Genomic DNA, 22,763 nt, shown 5'->3' with positions numbered 1-22,763 from the left:
ACAATTTTTTTTAAATGCATGCTGGGTACAAATCTGGTTGAAGTAACAAGTAGGTAGCGACATCATGCATGACTGAGGCAGATCAGGCAGCAGCGTAAAATGTGAGGTGGAGTTTGCTTACACTACGCATGTGTAAATGTTCTGCTCATCGCTGCTGTTATGTCATGTTAACCTTGCAAAGCATCATAGGGTGCTGGGGGGAAAAATATTGTTCTAAGCTGGCCCCATGGTGAATTTCCAGAAAACGATATTCAAAAATCACTAAATACTACAAAAGAAAAAGCCCATTGTAATGACTTTGCTTAGTTAATGCTAAATATTTGTCTTCCAAGCACTTATTTTCTGTTGCTAAATTGGAACATAATTGAATAATTGATTAATGATTTCACTTATTTTTCACTGATTTCATAAGTTGGGATTTTTTTTTTAGTTTTGACTTTCTCTCTTTCAAGTGAAGTTATCATACCAGGTGCCGACTGTGCCTGCAGGTTTGTTCTTCTGGCTTCTGCTGTTATTTTCCACTTCCTAGAAATTACAAAAGTGGTTATACTATTTTTTTATTATTATTCTTGTATCTTTGTATGTAACATGGAGATAATTATCTTAGTTTGTAAGATTGTTAGCATCTATCTATCTATCATAGAGCCTTTCATTATCTATCTATCTATCTATCTATCTATCTATCTATCTATCATATAGTGCACTTTCATGTCTATCTGTGTATCTGTGACAGTTTTCCTCTGGGTACTCAGACGTGCTCATTATATTAATTGATGACTGAAACCTGGAAGCAGTCCTGGATATGGCATCACTTCATTTCAAGACACATTCACATCCATGTATATACTGGGCCAGTTCAGAAATGCCAATTAGCCAGGCATGTGTGCCTTTAGGTGGAAAACCTGAGAGCCCAGTGAAAAATCCATACAGACATGGAGAATGTGCAGCATAATATTTCCTTTATTTCATGTGGTCATGGAGCTGCTGTCAGATGACAAACATAATAACAAAAACAACATTGCTTTTTTTTGAAAAAAAGAAATGCTTGTTTATCCTTTTAAATAAAAACTATAACCTATAGTGGACACTTTACAAATGGATCAGAAGTAGGTTAAGTGACTTACACAAAATCACAAAGTGAGTTGAAAACTAACCCATCAACTTTGTAAAGCAGTGTCCTATTCCTTTATGACTAAGCCTGTGTCAATTTTCTGATTCATGCTAGTGTCATAATACGGTGGCGTCAATCCAATTAGGACTAGAAACAAGGCAGGAATCAACCCAGAATGGAATGCCAGTTCAGCACATGGCATGTTCACATGTGATGTCTTTGGTATTCAAAAAGAAACTGAACACCTGAAGAAAATGTGGATGCATAGATATGTAAAAAAATATATATTTATATATATATTTAGAAATAAATAGACATAGATAGTGACTAAGCTGGATTTCAATCCCAGATCTCTGGGACCGTGAGCAGTAACTTCAGTGCAGTATGCGACCCAATCCACCAATCAACTGCTTAACACCAAATTACATTAAATAAAAAAATGATATTAAGAAGTGTAATGCAGTGGTTAGTGCTGCTGCCTTACAATTCCAGTACCCTGCATGGAGATCTTGTGTCCTGTATCTGCTGTATTTGGAAAGTGCCTGGCCTTCATGTGTCTGTATGGGGTTTCCTCTGGCTATTTTGCTTTTAGCACTTTAGGCTCATTGTTGTTTCTAAATTGGCCTTGTATTTGTGTGAATGTAGGTCTTTATACTGTAAGAGCAGTATAACAAGAGCAGAACTCAAAGATAAAGAGATGGGGCACCACTGGGTAAACTCTGTTTAATTGGCTGTGATGAAAAGCTAAAAAAACAACAAAGAACAACGAAAAATAATTTAGCAAGTGTGCTAGTCTTGGATATACTCTATTCAGAAGTGGGTCATATAGTGTATTGACTAAGGACTTCTGGTGAGGCTTAGTCTTATATACTCTGAGACTGGAAGGGGGCAGAACTTTCTGTGGAAGCGAAAGTGACATCACTGTTGCTCAAGCCTCATGTCTTCATTTCTGTTGATAAAGGAGGGAAGGGCATGAATTACAGCACCAACCCATGACTTCGGTTGAATTACAAATAGTATAAAAGCCTTGAAGATTGCCTATACTTTAGCATGTGTGAAAGAAAGTAGAATTGTAATTCTAATTTTATATATACAGTATGTAGTCACACATGCTTCCGGAATGTGTAGTGGGGGTTAGGTCACCTAAAAATATGGGGAAAGTTTTTGATGTGACACTGCCGCCAATACAATTTTCATTTACTTTAGAATGGAGGAGAGCACTCTGGAAGACTACTGTCATCACTCCCGGTCTGCATGTCACTGGCTTTGCCCATTCCTCTTTCTCCACTACTTAAACAGCCTCCTTCCAGAAAGTCAACATTCATGTGGATCCTAGTCTCGAACAGGAACCAACCTCAACTCCTCCAGAAGCTGTTTTCAGGCTATATGTACCAAGAATAAGTCACATGGGACATCTGCTATTTCTTTGCTTTCTTTCAGGCATTAAATGGGGTGTCCTCTGAAGCCCCAAATTTTGTTTTTGTTTATCTCTGATTTGCCATATATATATATATATATATATATATATATATATATATATATATATATATATATATATATATATATATATATATTGTGAAGGATGGCGGCCATTTATCCCGGCCAATACCCCAAGCCAGGTGGAGCCCTCCTTGCAGCGTGGAGGTCCCCAGAAGACCAGCAGGGCATCATGGACATTGGAGTTTTATGCAAAGCCCTGCTGGATGCCGTGGGGCCACAGGAGGAGCTGCAGGGAGGACCGAGGGCTTCTTAGGTGCCCTGTGACCCAGAGGTTCGTCACAGGAAGAGCGACGGACTTCCGGGTTGAAGAAAAAGACTATGTACCCTGACCCGGAAGGAATAAGGACTTGTGGACTGTTGGGCAGAAACACTTCCGGGTCAGGAGATATAAAAGGACTGTGGGAGCTCCCAGACGGCGAGCTGAGCTGGGTGGAAGGGTGGCAACGCGTCTGGGAGCTGGAGGATTGGTTTATTGTATTATTGTGATTTATTATATGAGTATTGTGGTAGAGAGTGTGCTTTGTGCACAGTGGAAGAAAAATAAAGTCGATTTGAGGACTTTTACCTGGTGTCTTTAGTCGTGGACAGGGGTTCAAGGGAGCGAGGACGCCCCCTATCGTTCACAATATATATATATATATATACTAGCCATGTGCGGCCAACTACGTTGCGTGTTAAAGTCGTCTGTGAAGGGCTCCCTGTTTAAACGCGGCTGCAAGTCGTAAACTGGGCCCTTCGTCGCACAGCATTATGATTTTTTATAAGGGAAACAAAATTAGAAAAGAAAACCCTTGGACATTGATTCGATAGGAACGGCCTACTTGGAATCACTGTCCAAATAGTAATTATGTGGTGGTGTAGGAGCATTTCTGCTTCTGTCCGTTCACAGTCCGTCTCGTTTTCGCGACGCTATCGTTTCCTCTCACAATGTCTTCTCAACCTTTCTCCAATCTCGCAGATTGCTTTGTGGCAATCCAAAGAGTAAGGCAATATACATGAAGCAATGGTTATAAAAGGGGGACACATAGGTATCCAGGCTGTTTAAAGCATAAATAGGGATCACTTCACTGACATGTGAGCAAGCCACGGTACAACTGTGAGACGCGCAGCACTTGCCGGCTACAACATAACAATAATAATTTCCGAAACGTGCTGTTACGTTGTCATTCATTTTACCCACTGTCTTTCTTTCATTCATATGTTATGTAGGCACGTACCTTTTATCTTCAGCAATCTCATTCTCTAACCAGGCCTCAGGAGCTAACCAGCGTAACACTGTCCACCACCCCTTTCGTTATTCCGGCACATTGTTGACATCCGTGAGTAACAACAACGTACTAAACTGGAAGGTGGCCTATGCATGCGTGGAATTCGCGGACAAACAGATCAAGATCTAAATGAAGATCTCTTTAGTTAATTTAAAGCACAACAATTTGTTTAGTTTGAATGTCTGTGTTTTGAGGTGTGACTGGAGTACTACAGTCTTCAGTAGTATAAGCCTGGAGGAGATTCTTAATGCAATGCCTATGTTTTAGCTGTCTCTGTACTGACATCTAGTGCTTCTTCTTCTAATTCATTCGTGGACAAACAAAGATCAAGATCCAAATGAAGATTATATATATATATATATATATATATATATATATATATATATATATATATATATATATATATATATAGTGTGAGAAAAGGCGCTGTATTGCGCCCAACCCGGCACAGTCTGACCCAGATTCACGTGTAAAAGCACACAGATTTTATTTTACTTCAGCTGGAGGGCACGTCTTCCCTGTACTCCGTCCAGCCAAAACACAGTCCCAAAAAACACTAAAGGCAACACAAAACACTTCTCCTCTGGCACCACCACTCCTCCCAGGCAACCTCGTCCTCTTCCTCATGATTCTGGCTCCTGAGTGGTGGATGCTGGCCCTTTTATAACCCACCCGGGGCTGTAGAGGTGTCCAGGTTGGCTCTGGGATCCATGCAGCACCCCCTGGCCGCCACCCCAGATCCTCACAGGGTTGGGGAGAACTCCAACTCCCATGAAACCCTGTGGGAAACTGAGGCACCATCGTGAACCAGGGAGTCTGCCACCAAGCGTCCCGGGGGAGGTACTGAGGAGCCCATGGCTGCTCCCCGGAACATAAGTAGAAGGGGCGTCCTGGCCGGGCATGGGACCCGGCCGCCTGCCACAATAGATAGATATTTATATTGTAATACTGTATATATCTTTTTTCAAATTTTTCCTTTTGCAGATGCATGCTGATACAGCCCTTCGCTAACTCCAGAAGCTGTAATTTCCAAGCCCTAAATAAAATAACAGATTTTTCATAAAAGGACAGTGTTTCTTTAAAGCTTTAATTTCAGCTTAGTTCTTCCAGGCTTAAAGAGGAACATATGCTGTACTGTAGCTGTTGTTATTGATGTGCTCCCATAATTACTTTTTTAGGGCAAGAAAGGGAAAGATTGCTTGCTGCCAAGACACTGCTCCTAATCAACGGCCACTCTTAGTCAATAACTCATTGAAACAGGTTTCACCTCATGGAAGTGTTCCTGGCCTTTCAGCCACCGGCCATTTTCTCCTACATATGTGGTTTTGTCCCATCACTGTTACATCAATATGTCGGAAATACCTTCAGCAGCTTGCAGTGCACTTAACAGTCAATATATGACCATGGCCAAGCTCTGCAAATCAATTTTACTATGTGATACAGCACAATGTTGACACACTTTGCTACTCTGTGCTCATTTAGCAAGCTGACAAGTGACACCTTCTTTACAAGGCAGCTATCAGAGAATCGCACCTTTGATTTTTCTCTGGGATGTTCTGGTTTTTCAGACTAGAATAGAAGTTCAATGTGCTGAGCTGAAAGAATTCTTAATCCAGGAGGAGAAACAGGTTGAGCGTAGCACTTGAAAGTTCAGAAAGTCTTACAGGCCTCACTGGGTCTTACGCCTCTGAAAACTGAGGAGAATTTTTAAAAACGTGTTCATTCATTCATTCATTCTTTTATTTATTCCATATAGCTGGAGCTCTATAAAAGTTGGAGAACTCTGAAAGAGGCTTTTGCTAAAACATTTGTCTTTAATAACAAGAAAGACAAAAGTGTACAGTATAACCAGCTAATTAGATTAGTTTTGTTGTTGCAAGGTTGGTGAAATAAATGAAGGAAGAATTAGTTTAAAGGTTCTTTTTTCACCTGATTGCTTTTAATTTAGTTCAGTTTTCCCTGTAAATGTATGCATTTAATGTCCTTTGTGCTCTTACAAATGCAGCTTCACTTCACTATACTTTCTGTCCACTTTTCCTGATGAAGGTCTTAGTGGTAATATGCCGACCTGAACAAACCATGCCAGTCTATTGCCACCAAAATTTTCCAGCTAACTACATGCCAATAAAGAGTGTAGCGTGCCCCAGCCGGGACTCCTCCATGCTGGGAGGTCTGGGGGAGCAAGCGTGGCCAGAGTGTTACCTCCCACGAGATGCTAGATGGCCCCACAGGGCTTCATGGGAGTTGGAGTTTGGTGCAGCCCTATTGGGATCTGTAGGTGCCACCAGGGGGTGCTGCAGCAGGAGCTGCAGAGCCCTTATGGGCAGTTCGTCCGCCACACCCAGAGCACCTGGAGCACTTCCAGGTGCCTTATAAAAGGAGCCATCAGCCATTACTTGGAGAGCCAGAGTCGGGAGGAGGAAGGCGAAACTTGACCAGAGGAGTGGAGAAGAAAGGAGAGGAAGAGAATTGTTTGTGTGCTGAGACTGTGTTGTACTTGTGGAAAACGGGGGAAGGTGTTTCCCACAAGGTAAAAAGAAAATAAAAAATCAGTGTGTGCCTTGAGCTTGTGTCCCACGCTTGTCTGTGTCGGGTTCAGGTGGCAGTGCCAGCCTGGGTGGTCCACAAGAGATACATAAAACTCTCCAGCATGTCCTGGGACTTTCTTGTACAGTAGTTTTTGTACCCACACTGGAGTTGCCCAAGGAGCATTCTATCTACATAACTGAATCATATTGGCACCCCTAGTTTCAGTGAAGCAGTGTCTCTGCTTCAAGATTCTTTCCTACTGCTGAGCTCCTCGGGAAGTTCATCATGCCATCCTACGGGACACAGGACAACCTGCTTCACCAACACGATTTGCTGCTGCAGCAATTCGTTTGTCAAGTCCACAATCCCCACTGTCCTCATTAGTGAACAAAGCTACAAGGTAGTCTTCTGCTTGGGGTAGCTGTTCACTCATTACTTATAGGAAGCTAAAGACTCTTTTCTGGGGAGGACCATGACCTCAGAATTTAAGGTGCTAATTCAACTCCCAGTCACATCAAACTTAGCTAAGAACCAGTTGACAGTCTGATGAGGGCAACAGGACAATGACAAATGAAAAATAGAATTTAGATTTTCACGCTGAATACTTTTGTAACCTCATCTTCATCTTGATATCCTGTCCATGAAAGTCACAGTGATGCAGTGTCTTCCACAAGGTTCAACATGGTGCATGGTCATAAGCTCTTTCTAATTTTAATTAACATGTAGAAATAATTTACAAACTCCCATCACCATTCAGATATCAATACAAAGACTTAAATGAAAATTCTTCCAGCACCCTGGCCAAGGGAGAGGAGTGTAACCCTGCAGTAATCCTTCAGTAAAAGCTGACAAAACCTGTTTTGCCCTTGTCAGTCAGTCTCTAAACATAGTCCCCCCCTTCCACACAACATTAAAAGCCATGCTAAACAAAACATCTACACAACACCTTGTGCTTTTAGCTTTTCTGTTCAGGACTCATCCATCTCCATGACCAGACCATTTTTCAGGAGTCACAAGCTGCTTTGCAAAGCCAGTGTGACATCACAGAGCTGTAGCAGCCATCTTTGATGGGGAAGTCTCTACCTGATCATGTATGCTCAGGACTTCCACACACACACTTACTGTAAGCGTATTTTACCTCACAATATTTTGATTTGAGGGCTATATCAGCTGACTATAATGAGAATATTATATAGTTTATAATATTGATCCCTGCATGCTCATGCACTCACTGTTACTCCGCATGGCTAATTGCTCATGCTAGCCAAACCTCACATTTATGTCCACAATAATTGATCCAACATAGCTGGCAGATACCTCCCATGCCCACATGGACACTTATAAGACCATTGCACTATTATAATCCACTAAAAATGACTTCAGTTCTTTCTTCTCCATTATCTTCAATACATTTTGCCAAGTTTGCCAAAGTTCCTGAAGATTTTCATGATTTCGATGAACATGTGGAAAACTGAATTCCGCAGGGTTTTGTGCATCACTAGTGATAATGAACTTGTGCCATTTTTTGTACTGACCATGGAAAACCATTTCATGAAGCTCCTGATTCACAGTTCTTGTGCTGATGTTGCTTCCTTAGGTACAGTAGTTTGGAACTCTGTTTTGAGTGATATAAACTACCGCGTCATACACTTCAGCACTCAGCAGCCCCTCTCTGTGAGTTTGTATGGTCTACCACTTCATGGTTGAGCTATTTTATGCTCCTCAATGCTTCCACTTCACAATAAGCAATTACAGTTGGCCGGGACAGAGCAGATATTTCACATACTAGCTTGGGACAGAGGTGGCATTCTGTCACAGTGCCATGTTTAAAGTCACTGAGCTCTTCAGTATGAGCCGTTCTGCTGCCAGTGTCTCTCAATGAAGACTGCTTGACTGTATGCTTGGTTTTACACTACTATTAGCAATAGGTTGGCTGAAACACCTGAAGTCATTATTTTGGAGAGGTGTCTGCATACTTTTGGCCAAGCAATGTATTGTAGCATCCCAGCCAAGTTGAAGCCTTTTTTTTTTGGAGTGAATGTTGGGTCCGATTGAGGGAGGGCAGAGTACAGCACGGAGGACTGACAGTAGGGTATTGATTGATACGGTTAGGGAGGGCGGGACCCGGGATGCGGTACCCGACCCGGGGCGGGAGGAAGGTCTGGAGAGTTTGGTTGGAGATGGAGCTAGAAGGTTGTGTTGTGGGGTTACGAAGTTGGTGTTCTCTTCTTGATTCAAAACTTTTGTGAGACTTTTCTATGTCTGTCTGTTTATTTTTTTTTTACTTCTTCTCTTTTCGAACCTGATGTGGAGGTCGCTACAGTATGTTGTAGAAGAACAGGAAGATGTATATAATGCAGCAAAATAGCATCAAAAAGAGCACAATAAGAAACTGCAGACTGGTTCAGTACAGTTGCTAGTGGAAAGAAATGCTCAGTGCTCTAAGACTTACATCAGTCTGAGTGGTCATTGCACTTTGTGGCAAATCTTCTCTCATATGAACTCCATATTTTTAGTGGATTAAGACAGTCATTCTTTATTTATTTATTTTTTTAAATAAATACATTTTGCCTCTGATAGTTTTATATTAGGAAATGTGTGCAGAATTTATGTATCATAAAAAATAAATAATCAAGTCACATCCAGAAATTATTTTTAAAAATCTACTGGCTTAAGTAAATGACGCAATTTATTAAAAAAAAAAAAAAAATTGTAGAACCAAGGTTATGTTTTATTAAGCTGCATTATTTGACTTTTTTGGACTCCCCAGGTACAATATTCCAAAGCATTTTACAGAAGATGCAACCTTTGAAATGCAATCCTTTAAAGATGTTAGACATCTTACATTTTTTGAAAGAGAAGACAAGGATTTAAGATTGTTTGATGTTTTACGTCAAAGTTTTGGATGCCGAAATGACTGCAAGTGCCACATAACTTTACTTTTTTTCTGCTTTAAAAATAGAGAATGATATCTCCTAGTCTAGATGAAGGGCAAATGAGACAGATTAAAAAGAAGGAAAAAAAAAAGTCAGACAGCGTCTGTCAAAAGGTTAATCGAGTACAAGCTATGTGATTGCTGGCTGCAAATGAACATGAGCTCAATGAAATGGTGTTCAATAGGTTTACAGTAATAATTTCCTGCTTTATTGCGAGTGGGACATATTCTAGGATGTGCAGACAAGCACTCTATTTAAATTCAGAGCCTTCTAAAATTTCCTTCTAGGAAAAAAAACTTTAATCAATACCTGTCTAATGTACAGTAAGTTGCAAAAAATACATTAGGAGAAAACAATATAAGCAGTTACTTGCTACCTCACACTCCATTATTCACAATGCTCTACTCAAGATCCTTTCCAAGGAATGAACTCATTTGTCTTGCCATACGGCACACGTTTCAACAGATTCATTTAATTTTCGTTAAAGAGATCAAAACCAAAAGTGTATTTTTAAACGATGACTTAAAAAAATTGTACTGTTGCCACAATCTTTCAACACCTGAAATACATTTACAGTCTTGGTAAACTCTTTGTCCTTTTCACTTCAATAGAAATAGCTGAGTTGCTATAGAAACTGTGCAAAAGATTTACTTTTTTAGATGTATATATTTTATTAGGGAGTCAACACTGCAAGTCAAGACACTCCAGTAGTTCTAGAAAAATTGGCTTATGCTCTCTACTATTCATCACATTTATTTCTCATTTGTATTTAAGATTTTTAAGATTTCAATCCAGTATTCCACTTGGCCCCTGAAAAATAAAGTAGTTACAGTGGAAGGTCACCCTTTATGGCATACATCATTAATGGTAACACGTATCAGGGCTAATGTTGATAACCCCAAATCATTTTATGGCTGCTGCATGGATTTTGTTATAATTATATATTTTTTGAAGTGACAAAAATGTGATATTTTTTTAGTGTAAACAGCTTCTAAAACATTTTTGGCTGCACAAGTTGATGCTGATTATTTTAATAATTTTCATTCATGCCCTCATAAGGCAGAATTAAGCAGTAATCATTACTGTTGGTTTTAAAGACGGCAAATGAAAGGAAGATGGCAAGAATGTCACCTTGGAGTATTATGATTATTCCTAATAGTTTCAGTTTAATTTATTCATGTGTAGTACACCTCAATGGAGAAGTGCTCAGAGTGTTGGCATACAGTTGAGTACATAAAACATAATGTTCTCAGAATCCAGTCCAGAAGCATGAATTTGGACTCTATCCCGTCATAGTCAGGGACAAGGCAGGAAACTTACAGTCCCGAATGTGTGAACTAAGAACTCAAAATGCTGGCCTACTCGAGGTTCCAAGAATTAATAAAATAACAGTGGGTGGTCGAGCTTTTAGTTACAGGGCCCCAAAGCGGTGGAATGATCTACCTGCTAATACAGTATAAGAGACTTCCCTTAAGTGTCAGGTTTTAAATCAGGATGAAGACTCATGACTTTAGCATACCCTGACTAGAGCTGCTGATTAGCTGTGCATATTGCATCTTTGTTAGTCATTTCTACAAAAATATAAGTAGTACAATAATCAAAAAATGTTACTAGTCCTCCTCTATTCTGTTTCTCTTCTCAGTATCTTGATGTGATAGCTGTTCACCTGCCCATGGAGGAGTCATCTGAGATACTGGGAGCCTTAGAACCATCAGATGGAAAGATTCTTTTGTCAGATTAGATAGCCCAACACAGACTCTAATACAGAATGCCCTAGAGGAGGTGAGATGGCTGGATGTCCAAGGTCTCCAGGTCTGTGTGTGTCAGACTTTGTCTTTGACTTTCTCTCATATGATTGACTGTGGACCCCCCAGAGGTTTCTTTTATACAGGGATGTGTCTAACTGGAGTTTTTGTTTACCATCCATCCATCCATCCATCCAACCATTATCCAACCCATTATATCCTAACTACAGGGTCACAGGGGTCTGCTGGAGCCAATCCCAGCCAACACAGGGCACAAGTCAGGAAAGAAACCCCGGGCAGGGTGCCAGCCCACCGCAGGAGTTTTTGTTTTCCTTACCTCTATGGTCAACTGACCACAATTCAAAATTAATTAATGGACAAATATTGTTGGTTTCCATGTATGCTGATAAGTTCTTACCTTGTTTTATGTGTGTTTTAACAAGTCTGTGTCTTTAGGTGACTGAATTCTCTATTTAGTCATTAGTAAAATTTAGAATTGCATTTTACATTTGCATTTATATTTATATTACATGTAAAAATAAACACAAGACGTCTTACACAGGAAAAGACGTTCTGCAGGTTTGTCTGGTTAACGAAAAGCCAAGATGTACCAGCATCTAATACAGAGAACGTTTTAAAGATGTTGAGGTTTCTTAGACTACATGACTTTACAGATTTTTTTTTTTCTTGTGTGTGTATGTAGAGGTACATTTTCAATGTCACCCTCAATGCACTTGCTACATCTCATAATTTTCAGAAATGTCCTGAAATGTGTGATTTAATGTTTAATTTTTATTAATGTCTTTGACAATTTCAGAGTTGGAATAGATCCTTGTGTTGCCTGTTTTGGTTTAGATTACACAAATTTGAATTCTAAATTCAGAGTAGGACATGTCCTAAAGCTCAAGTTTGTTGAGATCGCACAGATTGGGAGATGGCAGAAAATGAGCAAGCAAATAAGAAATAAAATCTAAGGTCACAAAAAGAAACAGGCAAAACAACCTCATCATCACTGTCTTCTTAGAAGCTAAGTTAAATGCTGCATGAAAGGACAGAACAGACACAAGAAAAGGGACAGGCAAACGGTTTGAATATCAACAGGGAAAAAAGGAGATTAAATGCCAAAACCAAAATGAAAAATATCAACAATCAAATCAAAGTTACGGGGGCACTTTAGTTTGGGTACTGCAAAAATAATTACACTTGTAAAACATCAGTTGATAGTTATTTGTTTGTGGGCCCTGCGGCATATTCACATGATGGTAACATTACATGTTAATATGAGGGATTCACAGGTCTTATACTAAATATGTAATACCAGTAACGGCGGACTGCACGATAACATGTAGTGAATACACACTTGATGTATAGTTTTCATCCTCTTTCTCTGTACATTTACCATTCGTTTGCTCAGAGGTTGATGTGCTTGCTGCTTCCTGAGCACCTCTTCTTTTCTCCACCCTAGCGGCCGCTTCTTCTCTTCTTCCGTTGGCATCTTTTCACGTTAAAACTGATTATGTCAGTTTTTGTCTTGCAATTACTTAATACTTTTTTTTCTTAATTTTTCACTTAAGCTGACACTTAAGTGTTCAATCTGCCTCAAGAGTGATTTAAGATATGAAGAGGTAGAGAAAGTGACGGCGAGGGTGGTAGGGAATGAGAATGGCGCCTGTACGCTTGCACAACACGGCCGCCCTGGTGCAGGCTGACTGAAAGTTGATTCTACAATAAAATAAAATAAAAATAAAAAGTGTAATAGAAATCCTCATCCCAAAAGCAAAATGAAGAGGTCACGTTGTATATGTGTACCAAATTTCAGGTCAATAGCTCAAACGGTTTGCGAGCTACAGGTGATTTAAGATCCTGGACAGACAAATGGACAGCCACAGTACAAGAAGATCAAGAAAATGTGTCTCAGTTAAGCCACCTCAGACTACTCCAAAGTGATGCTTTCTTAGTAGGTCACATTGCAGAGATGAACAAACATGGAGGGGAATTATTCATGTTAGTATCCAATTTTGCTATCATCCTCTTTTCCACAATCTTTTCCAGTCTGTCTAGGATTCCCCTATAATGCGGCAGTCTTTCCTAAAATGTCTGTTCAGGCATGTTGTGTCTTTTGAGCTTACGCTGCTTCCCCAGGAGACTGCACCATAGAACTCCACTTTGACTATTATGGACTGATAGAATATTTGCAGATGTTTGCTGCATAAATCAAAAAACCTGAGTCTCCTTAGCAAGACCAATTTGCTCTAGCCCTACTTGTCCTTCACCACTATGTTATCAGACCAGTCTGGGTTGTTGTTTATGTGAGCTCCCAGGTACTTGTAACTCTGCGCCACTTCCATTACCTCCCCCTGAATGGTGACTGGTCCAAGTGACTCCTTGGCATGTCAGGAATCCTCCACCAGCTCTTTTGTCTTGCTGATGTTGAGTTGTAGGTTGTTTTCCCTGCACCACATGACAAAGTCCTTCACAACCTTGCTGTACTCTGACTCGTCTCCATTATTAATGCAGCCTATGATGGAAACAAATTTCTGTAGATGGCAAGCGCTGGTATTGTACTGGATGTCTGTTGTGTATAGGGTAAACAGAAAGACAGACAGGACAGTTCCCTGACGTATTTCAGTATTACACACCACCATTTCTAACACACAGTCCCTCAGCCTCACAAACTGCTGTCTGTTGGTCAGGTAGTCCACGAGTCAGGAGATTATGGGGGTATCAAGATTCAAAGCCTTGAGCTTTTTTCTCCAGTTGATGAGGCAGAATGGTGTTAAAGGCACTGGAATTATCAAACGACATTATTCTGACTGTGCTGCTGGCTTTGTCCAAGTAGACTATGGAGCATGTGGACTACAGCATCCTGATAGCAAACAGCAGAGGATCCAGATGTTCTGAAATCAGGGGCCGTAGCTCTTTTAGGACCAGCCTCTCAAAGGTCTTCATGATGTATAAAGTAAGAGCAACTGTTCTGAAATAGCCCTTTCTGTGGCACTGGGACCACACAGGATGTTTTCCACAGCTTGGGGTGCCTACTGGAAATTCAAGGAAAGGGAGAACAGGTGGCAAAAGACCCCACAGAGCTGGCTGGCACATGTTTTCTGCACCCTGTGGCTGATTCGATCTGGACGTGAAGTCTTGCTTATGTAGATTTTTCCCAGCTCTCTCCTCACTTGATCAGCAGAGACACACAGTCTAGGAAGTAGAGGTGATAGAACAGAAGTGATTTAACGTCTTTAAATTCAGCCTATATTTGACTAAATTCTCCAACATGTGTCATGGCTGTGAAACATAATCTATTAAAATCTTGTGAAACAGTGCTAAAGGAATTCTGGTTTCTTCACACAATACAAAACATAAAATAGTGCCATGAAATTAACATTCAGTTCTGTTCTGACGTCGGCAACTATATCTGAGAAAATGTTTTTGTTTTTTTTTTACCTGATCTTGTGTTATTTAGTTCATGTAATGTTTTGTTTTAAAATAGGATTAAGTGCATGGGACAGGAAAACAGTGTGGCAGTCCTGGGTGAAGCTTTATAATTGAGGATCATCTTGTAAGGAGCCATTTATAATTAGCAATGCATGTTAGGCAATTACCATTTTTGGTCAAAGGTCCATTTTCCTCCTTTTTTTTAACTTTCATCTTTGTGTCTCTAATCACTGCAGCTACACCTGAGAAGACAACTTCAATTGCAGGTATTTGTTTGGCTTCTGAAAGAGGGCAGCTTTAAGCCTGGCTCTGGTTTCTATTTTAAAAAAAAAAGCAAGCTGTGAAAAATGGCTCACAACTAATGTACAGGATTCATTTTTCCTCTGTTTAAAACCCTTAGCAGCAGGCCTGTGCTGCGCTTGTTAGAACTGCACTGTCGCTTTAATAGGTCCCAGTGGGAGATGAGATCTGGAAACTTTCTGCATTTGAAAGACCTTATTTTACTTTGCTTTTCTACAAAATAAATAAATACATGGCAATAAAATAGAGGCTTTAAAAATATGTATACATGGATATGGGCATCCACATTAAAATATTAAATTAGCAGAGCCTGAAAATTATTTTTATTATTGTATGAGGACCTATGCCTGCAAAATAAAGTATATCAAAGAGCAGCACACTGCACCCAAGGTCAAAGAAGCTTTCATTCAAGAGGCTTAGACTATTGAAAGGTTAGAAGAATGCTGGTCTGCAAAGGATCTTCACCAGTGAAACATGTAATGGTCATATTGCTCAATACAACAATGAAACAGTGAATATTCGCTTTGGCAGCATAACATTTCCTAACGCCATTTGTAGTTCATATTCAGCCTGCAGCCATATGGCAGCTTAAGTCTCTCTCATCTAAATAAATTTTGTGCACCATAAGCCCATATTATGTGAGAAGGATGGGCTACGTGGAAAATACTGACTACTCAAGGGTTGTAAAGTAAACTGGACTTTTCCGACCATATAAAACAGCATGCAGCACTTCCATTAGCTCTCTTCTCCTGCCATACGGCTGATGGCACAAGGGCTTAATTACCAGCCTCCTCACTGTCTGACTGGAGTGTTCAGCTTCCGCTGGTGTCCGTGTGGAGTTTCTCCAGGTTCCATTGCACATGCATGTTGGGTTGATTAATGACTTTACATCGGCTTAGTATGAACAAGTGTGTGTGTTCTAACTTTGGATACATTGACCACCCTGGCCAACTAGCAAAAGCTCGTCCTAAAAACTGGATCGGGCCAGAAATGTACTGAAGAGACTCAGATAAGCAAATTCTTAGACTGGCGTGTAATGATATAACTGTCAATTTGGGAAATTTAAAAACATGAGGGTTTCAGTATCAGTTAAAGGGCACAAGTCCTTGTCAACCCAGGCACAGGGAAGTGAACTTTTGAACTGTCCTTTTTATCTTTAGTCCTGTGACAAGGAGGAAGCTGATTTTTGAACCGTTATATTTTGGAGTAACACACTGAAGGGAAGTCGCACACCACCGCAGAAGGGAGAGTCCAGAGTGGGACAAAAATGAATGAATGGGACGATCTGAGCACTTTGGCACAAAATATTTCTTAATGTAAGCAGAATGAGATTTGTAATAGTGCAGAATCATCTTCAAGACAAAGAGGAAGGACTGAATCTCTATCACTGTAAGAAAATCATTTTTCTGTCATTTAAATTTTGCGTTTAATCTTTTTTGATTTGTTTTTCTTCTGCTTTAATAAATACGCTAAATGCTTTTAATATTAATTTGGTTTAGATTCTAATATCTTTCTGGTCTCATTGGTTCAGGTGGGTGGGGGTTTCATTGAAGGGTTTAGCAGGATTAGGGATATTAGAGACAGATCTGTGAGACAATGGCCTGCAACAAGTAGCTACACTTTTTAAAGTCTCAACACCAAGTTCTGGAGCTGCAGGGTGAACCTTAAAGAGCCCTAAGGTCAGCATTGCCTCCACCTCTTTTACACTTTAGCCTGGGAAATGCCCAACGAGAAATAACGTTTCTTTTTTTGCTCATGTTTTTTGACAGACATGCCTTTTAATGAATGAATGGATGCATTTTTCTTTGCCCCACTAGTGCAACAAGCACATTAGGTAAGAGCTTCTTGTTGATTCTATATTTGGCACTTTGACTTGTGACCATTTTGACTGACATTCATAAAGCCTAAACTAATGGCTTGACAATTCTCTCACTGACTTAACTACTCATAGCTATTTCAGGACATTATGAATGATTTTGTTTGTGCGTTAAAGTGTATGATTTAAGACCTTTCTATAGAACCCTAGTATAATGGAAATGAACTTTTTAATCCACCCTTTAGAAGTGGCAATGCTATAGGAAAACAAGCAAAAAAAATTATAAGGCACTTCCTTTCTTCCTTTGAAGATAGATGATAGCATATTGTGTACTTTAATTTTACTTGAAATTCTATTCCCATGGGAAAAGATTAAATAGGATCACATGCACATTGACACAGTTCTAGGCACATCGGTAGGAAAAGCTACAACTGCTGTGCTGATAACAGAAGAAAGACCCCTGAGCAGTGATTTGACTATTGACAACATGTCCATCAAATGTTTCCCAGCAGAATGAAATGATGGAAAAATGTACAAATTCATGCATATGAATTTGACACCAACATTGTGTTCAACTTTTCTATTTTTTAGAATATTACCACCTTTATGCAAGTATATTCCATATATTTAGTATGAGCTACATCAGCCATTGACACAATAATTCTTGCTTGAACTGGGAACTAGAAGTATGCCTTTGACCAAGTTGACTTACCTACTGTTTGTGGCACAAATGTTTTAATATTAATTATAACATCAATTTTTCATTGTTTCTTGCGGGATTGGCTTGTTCTAATTTCCGGACATGAATCACAAAGTTTGCTTTTTATAGTCATCTTTTCATTCTCAGAGTTTATCTGGTGGCAGTGGTTGGCCTGAAGGCTGAAGTACAAATGAATACAACTGTTAGGTTGCTTCTGCTTTTCAATGCATTGTTTTACTGTGTAAGTAAGTGTAAGTATACTAAGCAGGAAAAATTAACATTTGAGCTTGCATATGGCTTTCGCACACAATATTATTTGTATAAATCACTGATTTATGGTCTAGATATGTAGGTCTCTTAGCATAGCAATTGAGCTAATCATGTGAGTAATTCTGGGCTGGACAGGACAGCAGTGAAGGGTTTACATACAATACAATTTATTTTTTTTATAGCCCAAAATCACACAAGAAGTGCCGCAATGGGCTTTAACAGGCCCTGCTTCTTGACGGCCCCCCAGCCTTGACTCTCTAAGACAAGAAAAAACTCCCAAAAAACCCTTGCAGGGAAAAAAATGGAAGAAAACTTGGGAAAGACAGTTCAAAGAGAGACCCCTTTTCAGGTAGGTTGGGCGTGCAGTGGGTGTCAAAAAGAAGGGGGTCAATACAATACACAGAACACAACAAATTCTCAATACAGTATAAAAATAAAATTTTTAGAAGTACGGAGTAGAATTTAACAGTAGATGATATCACATCATATGATTTGGATTTGTTTAGAGTCCTGAAGACCTCATCCATCAAGCTGCCTTCCCAATTTGGTCATTCCACAGCTGAAATAGCGCTAATCCCTCTTTCCCACAATTCGTGCGATCCTCCATCAGGGATGACTTTACTTTAGGCAGGCAAAACAACTTGGCAGGTGGGACGTGGCCCCAAGTGCCACATTTGAGTACCAAGGAGAGAAACAGAATAGGTGAGGGTTAGTATCAAATTATAACTATCATGTTACTTATGTTTTAGTGCTAATGACTAACAACAGAGATGCAGTCTGTACAGTTAATCAGCAGCTCTAGTCAGGATATGCTAAACTGAAGTAGTGAGTCTTCAGCCGGGATTTAAAAGCTGAGACCGAAGGGGCATCTCTTATAGTAGCAGGCAGACCATTCCACAGTTTAGGGGCCCTGTAACTAAAAGCTCGACCTCCCACTGTTATTTTATTAATCCTTGGAATCATAAGCAGACCAGCATCTTGAGATCTTAATGTGCACTCAGGTTTGTAAGTCATGATAACTTCAGACAAGTAAGCCGGACCTTGGCCATTTAATGCTTTATATGTTAAAAGGAGGATTTTGAAATCTGCCCTAAACTTAACCGGGAGCCAGTGTAAGGATTTAAGAACTGGAGTTATGTGTTCATATTTTCTTGTTCTTGTAATAATTCTTGCAGCAGCATTTTGGATTAACTGGAGGCTGTATAAAGAACAGTTTGAACAGCCAGTGAACACCACATTGCAGTAGTCAATCCTACTAGAAATAAATGCATGAATTAATTTCTCAGAATCCTGTTTATTTAGAAAGGCCTTAATTTCCCAACATTTTTAAGATGGAAGAAACATGATTTGGACAACTTTGTAATATGCTCTTTAAATGACATGCTAGAGTCAAAGATAACTCCTAGATTGCGGGCTGATTCAGTAAAATTAATGGTGATTCCAACTGAGTTAAATGATGACAAAATATTGTCCTCCAACAATTAACATCTCTGTTTTATCTGTATTTAAAGACAAGTAGTTCTCATTCATCCACTCCTTTAATTCACTAACACAACTAATTAAAGACAACATCGGAGAAACTTCATTTGATTTAAATGAAAGGTATAACTGGGTGTCATCTGCATACAAGTGAAAATTAACATTATGTTTCCTAATGATAGATCCCAGTGGAAGCATGTAAAGTGAAAACAGTAAAGGTCCCAGTACTGAGCCCTGCAGGACACCATATTGAACTTCTGTGTATAATGATGGAGTACTGTCAGCACATTTCTGTACATATTGGAATCGATTTGATAAATAAGAACTAAACCAAGCAAGCACAGTGCCTGTAAGCCCAACATCATTTTCTAGCCTGTGCAGTAAAATAGAATGGTCAATGGTGTCAAATGCTGCACTTAAGTCTAACAACATAATTACAGTGGAGTTTCCTTCATCAGAGGATATCAGAATGTCGTTTACAACCCGCGTTAATGGAATTTCTCAGTTAAATTGTAATGCGTAAGGTGTGACTGAAGCTGATTGATGAATACATTTTCTAGTATTTTAGAGAGAAAGGGTAAATTTGAAATGGGCCTACAGTATAATTATTTAGTATGTGTGAGTCTAAGTCTGACTTTTTAAGTAATGGTTTAATGACTGACACATTTAGTGCATCAGGTACTATGCCATGCAATAATGAACTATTGATAATGGTTAGAATAGGCGCTGCAAGAACATCCATTGCACTTTTTACTAGTTTTGTTGGCACTGGATCTAGGGAACAAGTAGTGGGCTTCATTTTAGTAATTAAAGTTAAGACTTCCTGCTCAGTTACAGGATTAAAATTACTAAAGTGCTGAATGCAATGTGCAGCAGGGTCTGCTAAGCTAGTATTTGGTTTGTACTGTGATGCTGAGATCTTATATTTTTAATTTTCTCATTGAAGAAGTTCATAAAGTCTGTACTGCTAATATCTGTTGGTATTTTGCACTGTAGATCTGAATTTCCATTTGTTAATTTAGCCACTGTTCTAAACAGTACCTGAGGATTTTTATTATTGCTATCTATTATTGTAGAATAGTATTCTGAGCGAGCTTTAAAGTGAGCTTTTTTATATTTTTAACACTCTATGTCCATGTAGTTTGAAAGATATGTAACTTTGTTGTTCTCCATCTGCGCTCCAGTTTTTCACACTCTAATTTAAGAGCTCGAGAGTTTTCATTAAACCAAGGAGAGTTTTTATGTGCTTTGATCACTTTTGTTTTAAGGGGAGCCACTGTGTCCAGAGCATCTCTCAAGGTCACATTATAATGTGATGTTAGCTGATCTAAATTGTATTCCACATTCACATTTGATGTTAACTGATCTATATGGTCTCACTCGACTTACTCAAAGTATCTGTAAATTTTGAAGCAGAATTACAATCTAGATGTTGCACTGTCTTTGTTTTAATCTGTGACTGCGTTGGCAAGGGCAGGACTAAATCAAATGTAATTAAGTAGTCATTGCAAATAACTTAATTTAATGGAGTAATATTTAAATTTTGAATTTCAACTTTGTAAGTTATAATTAAATCTAATGTATGGTTATGATTATGTGTTGGACCTTTGACAATCTGACAAAATCCTACTGAATTTAACAAATAAGTAAAACATTTGCTAAAAGTGTCAGTTTCCACATCAATGTGTACATTAAAATCCCCCATCAGTACTATGTGATCATAATTTATAGCCAAATCAGATAAAAGGTTGCTAAATTCAGTCATGAACAATGAATATGGCCCTGGTGGTCTGTAGACTAGCACTATAATTGTGTTGGAATCTGTTTTAATATTTAAAACGAATGCCTCAAAGGATTTAAAGTCGCCTAAATTTTTAGATGTGATTTGCATTTTGTTAAAATGAATTGGCTGGGAATGGCTCCAGCAGACCCCTGTGACCCTGTAGTTAAGATATAGCGGGTTGGATAATGGATGGATGGATGAATTATTCCAAGGCCTCCTCCTCGACCAGAATCTCTAGACTTATGAAGGAATGAGTATGCATCTGGTGACGTCTCGGTTAGGGGAACAGTGTCACATTTACTACGCCAGGTTTCAGTGAGAAGACACAGATCAGATTTTGTACTTAATATAATATCATTTACCAAAACAGCTTTACTGCCAAGAGAGTGAATGTTCAATAAGCAGCATTTAAAACTGCATGCTTCTTTCTGAACTTTTGATATATTTTTTGTTTTAATTTGAAGTAAATTTCTATTACAGATGCCCCTGGTGAAAGGTCTGTTTTTTTTCTCTTGGTCTAATTATACACCTTATTTTTTGGTTATCAAGTAATTTAAGGTTTACTGGATGCCCCACAACAGGGACTATGGGTAACAGCTTCAGGATAGTAACAGGTGGGATAAACAACAGCCTGTGATTTAAAATCACCATCTCTTTTGAACAATCCAGGCCTTTCTCAAAAATCATCCCAATTGTTCACAAACGCTATGCTTTTATTTGCACACCAGGTTTCTAGCCAGCAGTGAAGGAAATTCAATCTGCTAAAAATCACATCACCCCTATATAATCTTGGTAAGGGGCAAGATACAACTAAATTCCAACATTTTCTTTTAGCTTTGGTGCACAGAGAGATGAAGTTCCACTTTAATACCTCAGATTGCTGTAAATGAATATCATTAGTGCCGACATGCAGCAATAAGGTAGATAATTCATCGTCGGCAACAAGGTCCAATGCAGCCTCTATGTCAGAAATCTTGGCCCCTGTGAAGCATTTAACATTAACTGCTGGTTTAACATAGTTTGAAATTCTAAGATTCCGCACTATGGAAGGAGTTGCATTGCGTCTTTGTGGAAAGGAATAAAGCATATGATAGGGTGCCTCAGGAAGAGTTATGGTATTGTATGAGGAAGTCAGGAGTGGCAGAGAAGTATGTAAAAGTTGCATAGCAAATGTATGAGGGAATTGTGACAGTGGTGAGGTCTGCGGTTGGAGAGACGGATGCATTCAAGGTGGAGGTGGAATTACATGATGGATTGGCTCTGAGCCCTTTCTTATCTGCAATGATGATGGACAGGTTGACAGACAAGATTAGACAGGACTCCCCGTGGACTATGATGTTTGCTGATGACATTTTGATCTGTAGTGATAGTAGGGAGCAGGTTGAGGAGACCCTGGAGAGGTGGAGATATGCTAAAGAGAGGAGAGAAATGATGGTAAGTAGGAACAAGACAGAATACATGTGTGTGAATGACAGGATGGGCAATGGAATGGTGAGGATGCAGGGAGTAGAGCTGGCAAAGGTGAATGAGTTTAAATACTTGGGATCAACAGTACAGAGTAACGGGGATTGTGGAAGAGAGGTCAAAAAAAGAGTGCTGACAGGATGGAATGGGTGGAGAAGAGTATCAGGAGTGATTTGTGACAGACAGGTATCAGCAAGCGTGAAAGGGAAGGTCTACAGGACAGTAGTGAGACCAGCTATGTTATACGGGTTGGAGACGGTGGCACTGAACAGAAAGCAGGAGACAGAGCTGGAGGTGGCAGAGTTAAAGATGTTAAGATTTGCATTGGGTGCGATGAGGATGGATAGGATTAGGAACGAGTACGTTGGAGGGTCAGCTCAGGTTGGACGGTTGGGAGACAAAGTGAGAGAGGCAAGATTGCGTTGGT

This window comes from Polypterus senegalus, chromosome 12, assembly GCF_016835505.1.
Source record: "Polypterus senegalus isolate Bchr_013 chromosome 12, ASM1683550v1, whole genome shotgun sequence".
Lineage (NCBI taxonomy): Eukaryota > Metazoa > Chordata > Cladistia > Polypteriformes > Polypteridae > Polypterus > Polypterus senegalus.
Note: the sequence above shows the minus strand (reverse complement) of the source record.